Below are 14,437 nucleotides of genomic sequence, written 5' to 3' on the forward strand. Positions count from 1 at the left end.
GCAGGCGACAGGGCTTGCTTGCCAAGAGCAGCATGCTTGGATGGGTCAGTGCTCCTTTTGGGGGGGCCTAGGCAGACACTATGAGGGACACTGTGTGACTTATGTACCTCTTTAACGAAGTGCTGACATCCCTAGAAGAAAATCTGTGTCTTATCCAGCCTGGAGAGCAGACTGTACTAACCAGCATATGTTAGAATGTATCCTGGGAAATAACAACTGGTGCAAATTTGCCTTTAAACGGCTGTTCCTAGATGAATGATTTGATTCCTGTTGCCAGTAACCCGGTGCACAGCAGGACGTTTTCCAACTGTGAGCTAACAACCAGTTAGCCCCACTTCACCTCCTGAGAATTAAGCAGTCTGTGACATACTCTGGACTGGAGAAGCAAATGGCACAACGAGCACAACTCGTTCAGATGAATCAGACAATATAAGAATGAATCCAGGAGATAAGGAGTTTATGGCAAACAGAAAAATTGGAGGAAGGGGGCTTCCAGATGGGGGCCTTAATATTGATAAAGAGTCATTCGGATATAGCAAATTAGTAATTGGAAACTTTTTTTAAAAAAAACACCACTTACCAGATGTTCTGTGGAAAGGGTAAATCTGGATTAAATTGAGGGGCAGGAAAATAAACTGGCATTTTAATAGCAATGACATAGTGCATAGAGACTGCAAGAAAGCTGCATGTGTGAGTACTGATCCTACAATAAGCATCTGTCTGAAAGCACCCTAAGGCAGTACTTACTAAACACATGCGCCACAAGTCAATGCATAGCCATGCACTCTTGTATCCTATAGATATCAATGTGCATCTAACAGCACAGCCTTATGTCTTATTTATTCAGAAGTAAGTTCCACTGCACGCAGTGATGCCTATTCCCTTGTGTCTGTAGGATTGTAGCTGAACTCTGCCTGGTTGCGGCCATTTGCTTTTCTTTTTCTGCACTTAAAACAGAAAGGTGGAAGGGCCATAGCCCAATGGTAGAACATCTGCCTTGCTTGTAGAAAGTCCCAGGCTGGAAGTGCCCTCTGTCTGAAACCCTGGAGAGCCTCCACTCGTCGGGGTGGACAATACAGAGCTAGACTGACTGTTGGCCTGACTCAGTAAAAGGCAGTCGGTAGAGCATGAGACTCTTAATCTCAGGGCCAGGGTTCAAGCCCCATGTTGGGCAAAAGATTCCTGCCATTGCAGGGGGTTAGACTAGATGACCGTTGTGGTCCCCTTCAATTCTGTGATTCTATGATTCTACATTAAATCTATTTTTGAAGAAACCTTGACATAAAAATTTGTTGCATTTGCTTACATACAAATAATTCACAAATAAACAACAAATACTAATTGCCAGGTTACTTCTATTTGTTGTCTGAGTGCAACTCTTAAATGTCTAACTTCTGAATTAGATTTCTAGGTGACTATTTCAACTGAATTGTATACACATTTCATATGTATATAGACAATGTATATAGAAAGGGGAGTGGGATTGCACTCAGGGATTTCATCTCTCCACATGCATTTGGTTTAACATGTGAGGGAGCTCTGATTGTCCCATTTCTACAGAGTTAGATTGTGCCAAACACAAATGGACCAGAAGTTGGTCTTGCAGGAGTAAAGGGGAAGGTCTCTGTGTAGTTTAGATGGTGCACACATCTATCTCATTGTATATACACATGTGCATGTCTTTTAAAACAAGACATTTGTAAAAGTTAATACTTATTTTCCTAGCCAGATTCTAAGGCTTACAGTAGATAAAGCAACTGACATAGTCTGGTGGCATGTATTCATCCAAAAGGCATTCAACAAGCTGCTTAAACGTGGAAAGAAAATATTCTGAAGTTGTTCAACAGAGTTGTGCACAAGTAGATGCTAGAAGCAGTAAATACCTGTCTTAACTTTCCCTGCCAAAAACCTCAAGGGCTGGAAATGTTGACAAGAATCTGACAGATATGATTCTGACACATCATTACAGAATCACTGATCCAGTGTGTTTGCATACCTCCATTCCACAGACATGCCTACCACTAACAACTTGATAGTAGCACTCTGAACTTTGATGCGCTCTTTGGATTCCAGCACAGAATTATACTGATTGTATGAAGATGGGATGGTGCACGGGTGTCCAGCTTTTTCGCCAGGCAAGATGATCAGGATCAGGATCAGTAACTTGGTTGGGCAAAGTTTGGAGTCTTTCTTCCCCTGCCTGCAGATAATCAACCTATCAGAAAACTAGAAGATTACCCTGGAAGCCCCTGCATCATTGCAGAAGTCTCTGGGTTATGTGTTATTTCCTTGTGGTACAAGATCTTGCCAGATAAGAGACAGTCAACACTGCTGCTAGGCCAAATAGCAACACTGTCCTGGACCCAGGGGCTTGTCTAATTGGTCCAGACACATGGAGCTTCTCAATCTGCTTCTGGGCAACCTTACCAAGGGGAAATGGAGATTCAGGGGCCTCTGTAATGATGCTGAGGCCTGCAGGGCAACCTGTCATTTCTCAAAATCAGTTGTGTGCCCAATGGCAGGGGAAGAAACAGAGCAACATAACTCTGTTGGTCGGGGAGAAGGGGAAGTTGTGGCCAGATCAAAGCAGTATGCAAACTCCACTGCCTATCTGTCAGGCACTACTCCATGCAGGAAATTATTAATCATCTCTTGTTTCCTGCTTGGAAGGATGCCTGCCAGGTGAGAAGCGACATCTTCCAAGCCAGTAGTGGTGTAAGAATGGGGGGAAATGAGATCACGGCAAAAATTAGTTGGGAGCCAGATGGCTATCCGTAGACAAGAGAACTCAGATGTTTCATCTGCAGCAGGTGCTGCAACAAAATCTACAGATGCACAGCACTTCTTCTATCTGGCAGCAGCCAGTGCCAAAAATAAAATAACATTGTTGCTTCTGGGAAGTAGAGGGACAAGATCGGGCAAATAATCACCATGATCACCCTACCTGCTGAAGATCCAGGTGGAAATAAGTCATTCTCACAATAGGCAAGATAAATTTGCACCTGGAAAGATAGTCTAACTTTCTAGTTCCCCAGAACCAAGTACGTCAAAGACTATCACACAAAACAGACAGAAAAACCGACACTTTTCTTTCTGACATTTGAAAACAGGATTGCCAACAGGATTTCCTGGAGGCAGTATGTCTTATGTGGAAAGGGGGCCCTGCACTCCCACCTCCAGTCTATTGAGAAGAACTGATGACTATGTACATATATTATCTTACCCTTGCCTACCTCACAGGGCTATTGAAAATATAAAAGGAGAAGAGGAGGGAAAACATACACAGCCTTGATCTCCTGTGTGGGAAAGCCAGATACAGTACAAATGTATCCCTTGCAGTTGAACTATGGAATGCACTGCCTCAGGAAGCAGTGACGGCCCCCAACTTCGATGCTTTAGAAAAGGATTAGACAAATTCATGATGGCTGCCAGTGGTTACTTAGCACAATGGCTGTGCTCTGCTTTCACAGCTGGAGGCGATATGCTTCTGAATACTAGCTACTTGAAAGTGTAGGAGAGGAAGAGTGTTATTACACCCAGGTCCTGGCTGCAAGGTTTTCATAGGCATCTGGTTTGGCAATGGGAGAACAGGTTGCTGGACTTGATGGGCCATTGGTCTGGTCCAGCAGGGCTCTTATGTTCTTATGTAATGTCATTCACAGAACATGTAAAGAAAGCCAGGACAGCAACCTCCTTGCTTTAACTGCAATGTTTCATAGCCCGGATATTTACAGCACAATACAAAAAACAAACAAATAAAACATTTACCAGGTCTGATAATTGCGTGTTCAGACCCAGAGACCTCCCCCCTAAATAAAGACACATTTGACTCAAATTTTAGTTTTGGTTTTTGGCAGAATTTAGGCCACAGCTTTATTGATTACAGAAAGTGACTGGTTGCATAGGCTCTGGTTTGACTAGCTCCCTGCACCCTTGCAGGTACCGCTGACCCAGAGCTCTATCATAGATCAGCCAAGGGTGGACACCTGAGGTAGGTAGAAAGCCCAGGTACAGCCTATGTCCACTCCCCAAATGCCCCCCTGGACTCAGACACAGGCACAACCCCCTCTCAGGGGTTGACCAAACCAAGTTGAGTCCCTGGGTTCCTTTAACGGAATACCCTTCACATAGGGATGGCGAGACCGTTCCCCCATTCCTATCACCTGAACCAGAGCCTATCCGCAACCTTACAAGTTGTGACAATTTGCTACGTGGCAGGCGAAACCCAAATGGCAAAAGCCAATCAGCTAAGTGGGGGAAATTCCTGCCGTGCCCCTGTCCCAACGACAGACAACACATGATGGCATAGCAAGGCCAATCACAAAATACCCTAAATATAGGGAGAGGTGGGCTGCACAACCCAAAAGAGGAAGCTCTGGGTCACGTGCATAGGTATTTATAGGTCCCTTGATCCGTTTGGACTGTGCCCCATTGGCCAGATTAAACCCAACATCGAGGGATCTGCCAATCGGGTGTTGTGGCTATCCAATCTTACCCACCCACAGCACAGGAGGTCGGTCTCCAGGTCTCACCACAACATGTGCCCTCTTTTAGGGAGGACATGATATACCAAGCAAGAAATAGTCTATGTATGTGCTGTTTCACCACTTTGGTGTCTGAACTACATCAGCCTAGTTTGCTTCACAGGGAAGTTGTGAAGATAAAAGGGGGAAAGGGGAGATAATGTACAGTCTTGAGCTCCTGGGAGGACAATCAAGATACAAATGTACAACATTCAAGAAATATGTGCCGTTCTCAGCAAAATAGAACAGAGATGGATGTGGTGGATTAGCCTGTGGCACAAATGGTAATTTCACATTAAAAGATTTACAAGGAATTTCCAAATGAATAGATTAAAAGCAATTCCTAAAACCAGAATCCATTAAAAACTTCTTAATTTTTTAAAAATGAACTTTTGCCTAGACATCCAACATTTAAAATCACTCAGGGTATAAATATACCTTCAGTACTTCTAATTTGTATTTGTTTTTTGTTTTTTAATATAAAATTACAGAAACAAGTAAGGTCTACTGGCTTGCTGGATAGTTTAGCAAATCAATAATCAATGTTTTTAAAAGTCACTTAATTCAAATTGCTATAATGTACATTATAGAATGGTTAGGGAATGCATATTTACATCATAAAGCTTATTGGATTTCCAGTGCTATTATCGTTTCCCATGACCAAGAGTCTACAAAAAGGTTATTTTCTTTACAGCAACGTGTCCAAAATCTAAAAGGAAATTATGCCAAAAAGTTTATTGCAATAGCGATACTCAAAACAGTTTTAAAAATAATAATAGGAAAAGTAATCACTGACGACAATACTTTTCAAAAGTTTTTACATGTGATTCTTTAGAGGCCAAGGAAGCTGGGTAGATTTCTCCTAGCCAGCTTCCCCCCATTCCCTACATGCCAAGTTATAGCTGAGAGAAAAATAAACACGGGTCCCTCTTTCTTCAAAAGTCTTTTGTAGTCTATAGTTAAGACATACCGTACAACTTTAATGGACATCATAAGAACCTTAAATACAAATATCCAATGAAATAAGCAATGAAGAAATAAGGTTTGCTTTAAAAAAGGAAGTTGTTGATATTTATGGTCCATCTGGCATCTTCGTTATACAGCTTTCAGCAAATGCTCAAAATACGCCTCTTTGCCCTGGCTTTTGACATCTGAGGTGTATATTTGTAAGACCCACCTTATTTCTGTAATTAGACTGGTTTTAATATGTTTTAGTTATTGTTTAATTGTTGTAATGCACCCCCTGGGACCTTGGGGGGGGGGGTGGTCCCCATTCCATGAGCCATTCTGGCTAGGGCTGATGCATGTCAGAGTCCAGCGATATCTGGAGGGCCACCAGCTACCCATCCCTGCTCCACACATTCAAGGAATGACTTAAGAGACTGAAAGATTCTGGGTACTCCTACCATGGGAAGTTAGCACTTGAGAGTTGTCAGTGCCATCAGTCAATAAAGCTGTTGGGAAGAAAGGTGCATGATTACAAAGGATGATTATGTAGATCTAACTCGCCCTATGCAGATAGTCAACACCTAGAGGTGGGTGGGGTGGACAGAGGAGAACACACCTTTTCCAGCAATGGCCAGTTTCTTCTTCGTAGTGAAATGCACTTCCTAGCAAGAGAACTATTGTGCTCACCTGTTCTTATCAACTCATTGTAGTAATAATATGATTGTCTTCTTTTTCTTATACCAACCTGAAATGGATTACCTTTTTGACAATTTTTGTGTTCCTTTCCATTGACCATGTTAATGCGGTATTAAGGTGTAATCTTCAAAATTCATAAAAAAGTAAAAATAAAATGGTTTCCACAGCAACTGTAACTTAGTCACAGCAGCATCGTCAGTCGCAGTCAATGCAGTCTGCCTTCTCAATGTTGCAATAATGTGGAATGGAGTACTGCATATTTATAAATCTGAATAATAATATAAAAGCAAAAGTTAGATAGTGCTAAAGGGTATAACAGATAAAGAGAGAAGAGAAAATTATCAGTTCTATGTACGTTGCCTCCAATTACTGTTTCCCATTACTCTGAATATACTGTATACAGTACCACATTTCCCCCCATAGTCATTTATATAATTACAACCTTGTCTCTTTTCCTCACCTTCAAAGTAGGATATATTGTAATTTGTGCTAATTTCAGCCAGATCCCCTGCTGTTTCATAAGGGATGTTTTGGATATTTCTGCACTGGTAACGGGTTGAAAACTCCAACTGCCTTTTTAATGGTCTATAGGAAGCTCTGTTGAGCCCAATTGGAGTAATAAACCAAAAGATAGAAAGATAAAGTGTTGATGTTTTTCATCCATTCCAAAATCCTTTCTCTTTTGATCTCATTGATTGTTTTCCATAGATTGACATGCATCCAGTGCATTCTTGCAGATTCATTGAGAATCTGGTTGTGTTTTAATAAAAGCAAAGGGAGATCTATTGTTGCATTTGAGAAAAGCCCTTAGGAATCAACAGCTTTGGTGTATGTGAAGGCCTATTGGCTTGCTCCACTCACCATCATATCTTCAAGGTCGATGCATTCTGACAAGCAAACACCATCAGTGAGGAGGAGCTGGATATACTGGACCTGGCATATGGACTTACTGACATGCCTTGCTTAGGCTGCCAGATGTGTGGTCAGAAGAGAGTGGATGGGCCAATAGTTCAGGTCCTCAGATGAGATATCTGACAATAGGAGAAAATGTGAGGGGGGAAAAGCAAAACAAAAGTTAACATTACCTTCTGCTAAAGGCTCTGCCAATGATGCAATCATTATTGTGTTCATGTTTCTTCATATTTAGTTGTTATTTATGCTTTCAATAATCCATATTTTGAGCCAGTTCACAAGATCCTCAGCTCTTTGGTTAATCATGTAAACTTTGTCTATGTTGCAGATGAAGTTAACATATTGTTTCACTCAACACTGAAATATTTCTTTTTTAAAGCAATGTGCTTTTTGGAAATGTTTCTGCTAATTGTAGCTATAGCTAGTGCTGTCTTTGTTATTAGTGCTGTTTATTTCTTTGGTGTGTGATTTTTGTTGTGCATTTTTAATATGATTTACTCTCAAGGTTGATTAGTTTCCTATCATTGTTTCCCACTGTGAGCAATATTCTGTTGGAAAGGTGGGATATAAATAGTCTTTAAAAATAATTAATGATATTTACTGGGACATAAAAGGGTATATATTCTAGGGGTGTACAATTGCTTCAGCCAAATCCTAATTCTAGAACCAAATCGAGCTGAAGCAATCTAAACTGAATATGGGTCCTTTAGTTAGTCTTGGGATGATTTCAAATACCAGGTAGGAATATCCTATGTGTTTGTCCTGGTTGTCCACTGTGAAAACAGAAAGCAAGATTAGATGGGCCCTTAGTCTGATTCAGCAGGACTTCCTCCTTATTTCTTAAGAAGTTAATATGTCATTTTCTATATGCTTTTTCTTAATGTAACTAAATTCTACCAGAATCAGTGGATATACTCAACACAACAAGAGGAAAGCAGGGCAATGACTAGTAAGAGAAAATGCTTACATTTTAATTGGTTTCTGTTTAAATTGGATAATAACTTTCTATTTTTTTATTTTTTGAATAAGGTTGTCTCCCTCTAGTAATCTGATGGGAACCAGTTGGAACACCTGTTTAAGTTAAGTTGTATATAAACTTAACTTATAAATAAGACCTTATATCTCAAAAAATGTCACAGCCTACAGAAACAGAAACTGACTGTGTGCTGCAGTCCTGAAGTTCTTACTGCTCAGATAAGTGGGATGTGTGTAACAGTATCGTAATTCTCCTCTGACAGTCATGTTAGCATGCAGATGGCTGTAAAGAGAATATTTCAGCAGCCATGGGAATTGTAACAGCTCCTCATATTCCTGTTCAAACTTGCTGTGGAAGGGAGAGGCAATATATGACATCCAGAATGCTCTCAACCTGAGGCAGTTTGCTCCTCTAGCCCTCAGAGCCAGATACTGCCCATACCTTCATGCTGCCCTGACCTGAAGGAAAGGTTTAAGGTTTTCCCAAGGGTGATCCATTTGCTGATCTGGATGCAGCTGACAGGCCTTACGTTGTCTAACTCGTGCAACACAGGACACATAGTACTTCTCCTCTGGATGAACGCAACATTCTAATGGGACCTGTTGTGCCAGAATAACAGTTCATTTTCAAATAGACAGTAAAACGGTGGAAAAGATAGCAAGGCAATCTAGGATTGGTGATGGGGCAAAATAAATGTCAAACATAAAATGACACCAGAAATTCAGATCGCCTTGAGAGGCAAAGAAAGATGTGCATAACAGTAGGGGGCAATGGTATTCCAATTAAAATTCTGTCGCTTCATACAAGCTAGTCTTAGGACAAACTGAAAGTGACTGAATAAAAAAGGAAGAAAAAAATGATAAGAAAAAAGGCACCTTTGGTGGCTTTAAATGAAAATACAAATAATGGAACTTGTATGTTGTGTTATCACTAGATTCTGAAAAATGCTGAACATTTTATCTGTATTGTTATTAATCATGTTTAGTGTGATTTAGAAGTGCTCACACACCAAATGAGAAGGAGTAAGACTTAGACACCAATCCCCTACCCAAAAACCATATTGTCAACATTTTGATACAAAATAAGAACAGAGCATGTCGGCCAGGTTGTAAGCATAATATTAGTTTCCTCCTTATAAGCTAATCACAACTCACTTCCACATATCTATGTAAAGCAAAATGGCTTCACCTTCCACCTCAAATGGCTGAGATGGAGAACCTGTGGTTCTCCAGATGTTACTCAATTCCAGCTCCCATCATTGCTGACCACTGGCCCTGCTTTCCAGGAAGCTGTGGTTCAGCAACATCTGGTGCGCCAAAGGTTTTGCCCACCTACCATGAGGCATGTGCAAATGGCCCAGTGAATGGAATTTATGCAATAATAATTAATATCTGGTATATAAAATAAAAGTAAATAGAATAGAACTCTCAGTTTAAATAACTCTTTCTTTTTGACAATTCCCTTTTGACAGTATTTTCTCTTGCCTGGAGCTCTCCGGAGCTCTATGATTCAAAGGCTGAAAAAAGAACGGCATAGATTCCTTCCAACATTAAAAGACATTTATGATGGAAGAGCATCTGGGATCAGATATTTTTTCCCCTTCTCCTCTTTTTTGTTTTAACTTACATGGGCCAAGAATTTGCTCTGGAACTGAAATTTTATGCCCAAGATTAGTTTTCATAGCCTTTTCTTCTTCTTTTAAGTACTTGTAATTCTAAATGCCATGAATTTTAAGGTGCCCAACTGGAGTTTTTTAAAGGGTGGCGGCAGATGCTCCTCGTGGTTGGTTACCAGTATCCTGAGACATTTATCTAGCCTGAATCATGAATGAAAATGTGACAGATTCTCATCCAAACATTCACTCATGCACATCCCTAATATCCTCAAGCAATTAGTCACGATGATCATTCTCTGCCAAAAGTGTATTCTGGAACCAGAATAACAAGGGCGTTATAGGTCAAGTTTTAAAGTGCACTGACAGATCGGCAAGGGGAAGTTATAACACCTGCTTGAATTTTGATTTACTCATGCTCCAATATTAGACCTTCAATTTCACAAGTGCCCAGGTCACTTAGAAAGCTAGTGCCATGGAATTCAAACCTTTAAAAATAACCCCCAGCGCCTAAAGCCATTGAACATGAGTCTGAAGCAAGCAGCTTTCCCTGTGCCGTTCCTCAGTGCCTGCCCTTTAATTAGGTCAGCTGCTGAGAGTGAGGAAACTTTTCTCAGTTCTGCAATTTTAGGTTGCTTTTCCTGCAGGCTATCCCACGCTGCTATCTTTTTTGCTGATTTCTCTGTATTTCATCTGGGGAGTTTCTTATGTGCCATCCTCATTGCAACAAAGCAGTGCAGAGAACTTCGGAGGAGCCTAAGAAGTTATTGTTTCATTCAGGGCTAAAGTAATCATTGATGTGCAATGATCAGGATTTTCCCATACAGTATTTTTTAAAAAATTACTAGCAGTCATGTAGAAGGGAAAGTGGGAGAGAATCAGATGAAGCCATTGCGCAAGGTAAAGAGAAAGTTTATCCCACATGGCACAGTCTATTTGATTGAAATACACACCCACGCACATATCCTAAGCTGCTGTTTGCCTCACATTCCTTCTCCTGTTGGAGGCAGCATGGTGGGAATCACAGGTGGGGAAAGTGCTTTTGCTCTCAAGTTCTGCTTCTGGGCTTCTCATGGTCACCTCACTGACTACTGTGAGGGCATAATGTTGGGCCTTTGACCTGATCCAGAAAAAAACAGTGTAAGTCCAGCAAAAGAGGTCAGATGCACAAAACAAAATACAGTGGTACCTCAGGTTACATACGCTTCAGGTTACAGACTCCGCTAACCCAGAAATAGTGCTTCAGGTTAAGAACTTTGCTTCAGGATGAGAACAGAAATCGTGCTCCGCCGGCGTGGCGGCAGCAGGAGGCCCCATTAGCTAAAGTGGTGCTTCAGGTTAAGAACAGTTTCAGGTTAAGAACGGACCTCCGGAACAAATTAAGTACTTAACCCGAGATACTACTGTACCTTAACTGTCAAAGGCCAGAGTAAAGAGATATTCAACATATGACGGAAAACGCATAATGAAAGTGCCTAATAATAATAATAATAATAATAATAATAATAATAATGTATTTATATGCCACCAATCTGACTGGGTTGCCGAAACCACTCTGGGCAGCTTTATAAAACCATAGTAAAACATACAACTTCCCTATACAGGGCTGCCTTCAGGTGTCTTCTAAAAGTTGTTTATTCCTTGACATCTGACAGGAGGGTGTTCCACAGGGTGGGTGTGACTACTGAGAAGGCCTTCTGCCTGGTTCCCACAGATGCTCCTTTGTGGTAAGGGTGTTCCATAATCCCCAAGTGCCTCAGTTTTGCTAGGACAGTCACAAAATTCATAAAGCCACCACGGCTTCTGACTTGATCCCGGGGCATCCTGAATTCCCCTGGCTAGTGAACGAGGGTCACAGAAGCAGCAAATGTTCTAGAGATTTTGATGGTCAAATATGTACTGTTATGCTGACCAAAATACTTATATTTTTGCACTTTCAGATTTGGGCCATATTCTTGAAAGCATTTGTTTGCACAGCCTTGACTTCCATAATATAAATGGTAGGAAATACTGTGATATATTTGCCCCACTTCAGCTATTGTCTGCAAGGATAAGCCTTTTTCGGTACAACCTGATGAGACACGTGTCATTCTTTTTCGTTGTTCTCTAACTTTTATGCTTTCTGTATGACTTTTCATTGCTTTTCTTCCCTCATATTTAACTGAAAATCACAGGTGGCAAAGTGCCTTTTGCTATAACTGTGTTGACATTGCCAAGCCAAGTTTTAAATGCATTTTCCTTGCCCCATTCATCATTTAAACCCACACAAATACCTTATCTTTTTTTACTGTGCCACTGTCTAAATGTCCTTCACCTCCACTGCTGTCTGTCATGGACTGAATGTTTGTTTGTTTGTTGAATTTAGAAAAGGAAAGGTGTGTGCCGAGTATGGTACAGAGAGCCCTTCTCCTGGCACAATGGCTGCTTCACTCTTTACTGCAGAAACTGATACAGGGAACTTCTTTTTGGCTGGAGATCAATCAATAGTGCCTCTCTATCACTCCTCCTTACACCAGGTTAGAGAATTCCCCTTTGTCTGTAAAGGGAAAGCAGATTTATTGGGAGAATGAATGAATCCCCAGCTGAGCCAACCCCTAGCTCCTCTCTGTCTGTCCTTAGGCTGTCATAGCACCTCTTCTCCTCCATCTTCTGGTTTCCATGGTTCTTCCCTCTCTTGTATTCCCTGCACCTTCATGCTCAGACCACTTGATTCACACCATTTAACCACTTGGAGTTGGCCCACAACTGGATCAAACATACAACCCCAGTAGCTGTGGCCTTTTCTTAAAGGCTCAGCTGATTAGTAAAGGCCAGACAGGAGCACCTTGCACATACACCCAACCAGCATCTATTGGTCTGAGACAGTAGCAGTGGGCCGTTAGATCTCCAGGATTGTCCTCAGGAGATTCATCAAGTCTGAGGTTGATTCATGGAGACTCCAGATTCCAAGACTTGGTTTGTCATGTGGGTGACAGGAAAATCTTCTCTGTGGTTATCGGGTCTATTCAACTGACTTGTAACAAGTTGTGCTAAGCATTCAAAATCCAGGGGGAGCATAATCTTTCCATGCTAAAAGGGTTTTAGCCTACTTTTTAGAAGACTCTTATTTGACTCAACACATCTGAGTGCTTATTTTAAATCTCAATCTTTCCCTGTTTATTTTAATCATTTTCATTAATAGTAAACCACTGAGCCTGAGGGCATGTCCTTAGGAAGGCAAAAAGCAACCGGAAGGGGAAGATTTATATCAAATATATATTGCTGATTTTCAGTTTGTTGTTAAATATGTGTTTTAAAAAGATATGGGGAAAGAGATGGCTCTTAACGTATCCCTGGAAATAAATTGGGGGGGGGGGGGAGATGAGAACAATATTCTTGTTTAAAACAGACACGAGAACAAATATAAATTCATGCTGAAGGTGGAAGGGGAAATACAATATCCAGTAGACTCTAGATATTGATTTTTATAATAGTCATGCTTACTATTTGTACAGTTGTACCTCGGGTTAAGAACTTAATTCGTTCCGGAGGTCTGTTCTTAACCTGAAACTGTTCTTAACCTGAGGTACCACTTTAGCTAATGGGGCCTCCGGACGCCGCACGATTTCTGTTCTCATCCTGAAGCAAAGTTCTTAACCAGAGGTACTATTTCTGGGTTAGCAGAGTCTGTAACCTGAAGCATCTGTAACCTGAGGTACCACTGTACAGAGAAGGTGAAGAGAAGTGTGACATTCTTTCCCACTTGGGTTCATTCAGTCAGTAGGATAGTCACAGTGACCTCTCCCTTGCCTTCCTCAGTGCTGTATGCCACTTCCCTCATGGGTATTTCCCACATTCCTCAAAAAGCTTTACAGGACCGCCTCTCCTGGTATGCCCCACAGAGGAACTTACGGTCTTCAAATAAAAACATCTTGAAGGTCCCAGGCCACAGAGAGGTTAGGCTGGCCTCAACTAGAGCCAGAGCTTTTTCGGCTGCGGCTCCAACCTGGTGGAACGCCCTGTCGCAAGAGACAAGGGCCCTGCAGGACTTGACATCTTTTCGCAGGGCCTGTAAGACAGAGCTGTTCCACCAGGCCTTTGGTCAGGGCGCAGCCTGACTCCCTCCTTTGGCAATCTCTACAAAGCTTTAGTCTATGGTTGCCATCAATTTGTATTTTAATTAATTTTTAGAATGTATTTATAATGTTGCACTGTTTTAGTGTTGTTAGCCGCCCTGAGCCCGGCTTCGGCTGGGGAGGGCGGGATATAAATAAAATTTATTATTATTATTATTATTATTATTATTATTATTATTATTATTATTCCTAGATCTATTCAGATGCCATAGAATGCACAGGACTCTCCTTTGGCCACATGGCAGCAAGAAGAATTTGACCATTAATTGAACGTATTTGTACTTCTAATGGAACATATATGAGGCTTGCCCAAAATAGTGATTAGAATTACTCAGCTGCCTAGTCTGGCTATAAAAGACCTGAAGCACTTTAACTTTCTTAAATGTAGGGCATATAAAATATTTATGTTCACTGGCTAAAGATTTACTCGAGGCCCTTCTGGAATGACCTTACTCATGCGGCAGCTGCTCCCGTACATGTCCCTCCTGTGCTGTGCTGTTAACAGTGGTAACACAGGATAAGTCTGTGATGTCGTTTCTTCCCACATTATTTTGAGAATGAACCAGGATACTGGATCAATTACTGTAAAATGTTGGTTTTGGTTTAGAAAGGAGCGAGCCCATGCAGAGCTTGTTTTAGGCCTGGGGCAGTGGCG

This window comes from Podarcis muralis, chromosome 4 (assembly GCF_964188315.1).
Source record: "Podarcis muralis chromosome 4, rPodMur119.hap1.1, whole genome shotgun sequence".
NCBI lineage: Eukaryota > Metazoa > Chordata > Lepidosauria > Squamata > Lacertidae > Podarcis > Podarcis muralis.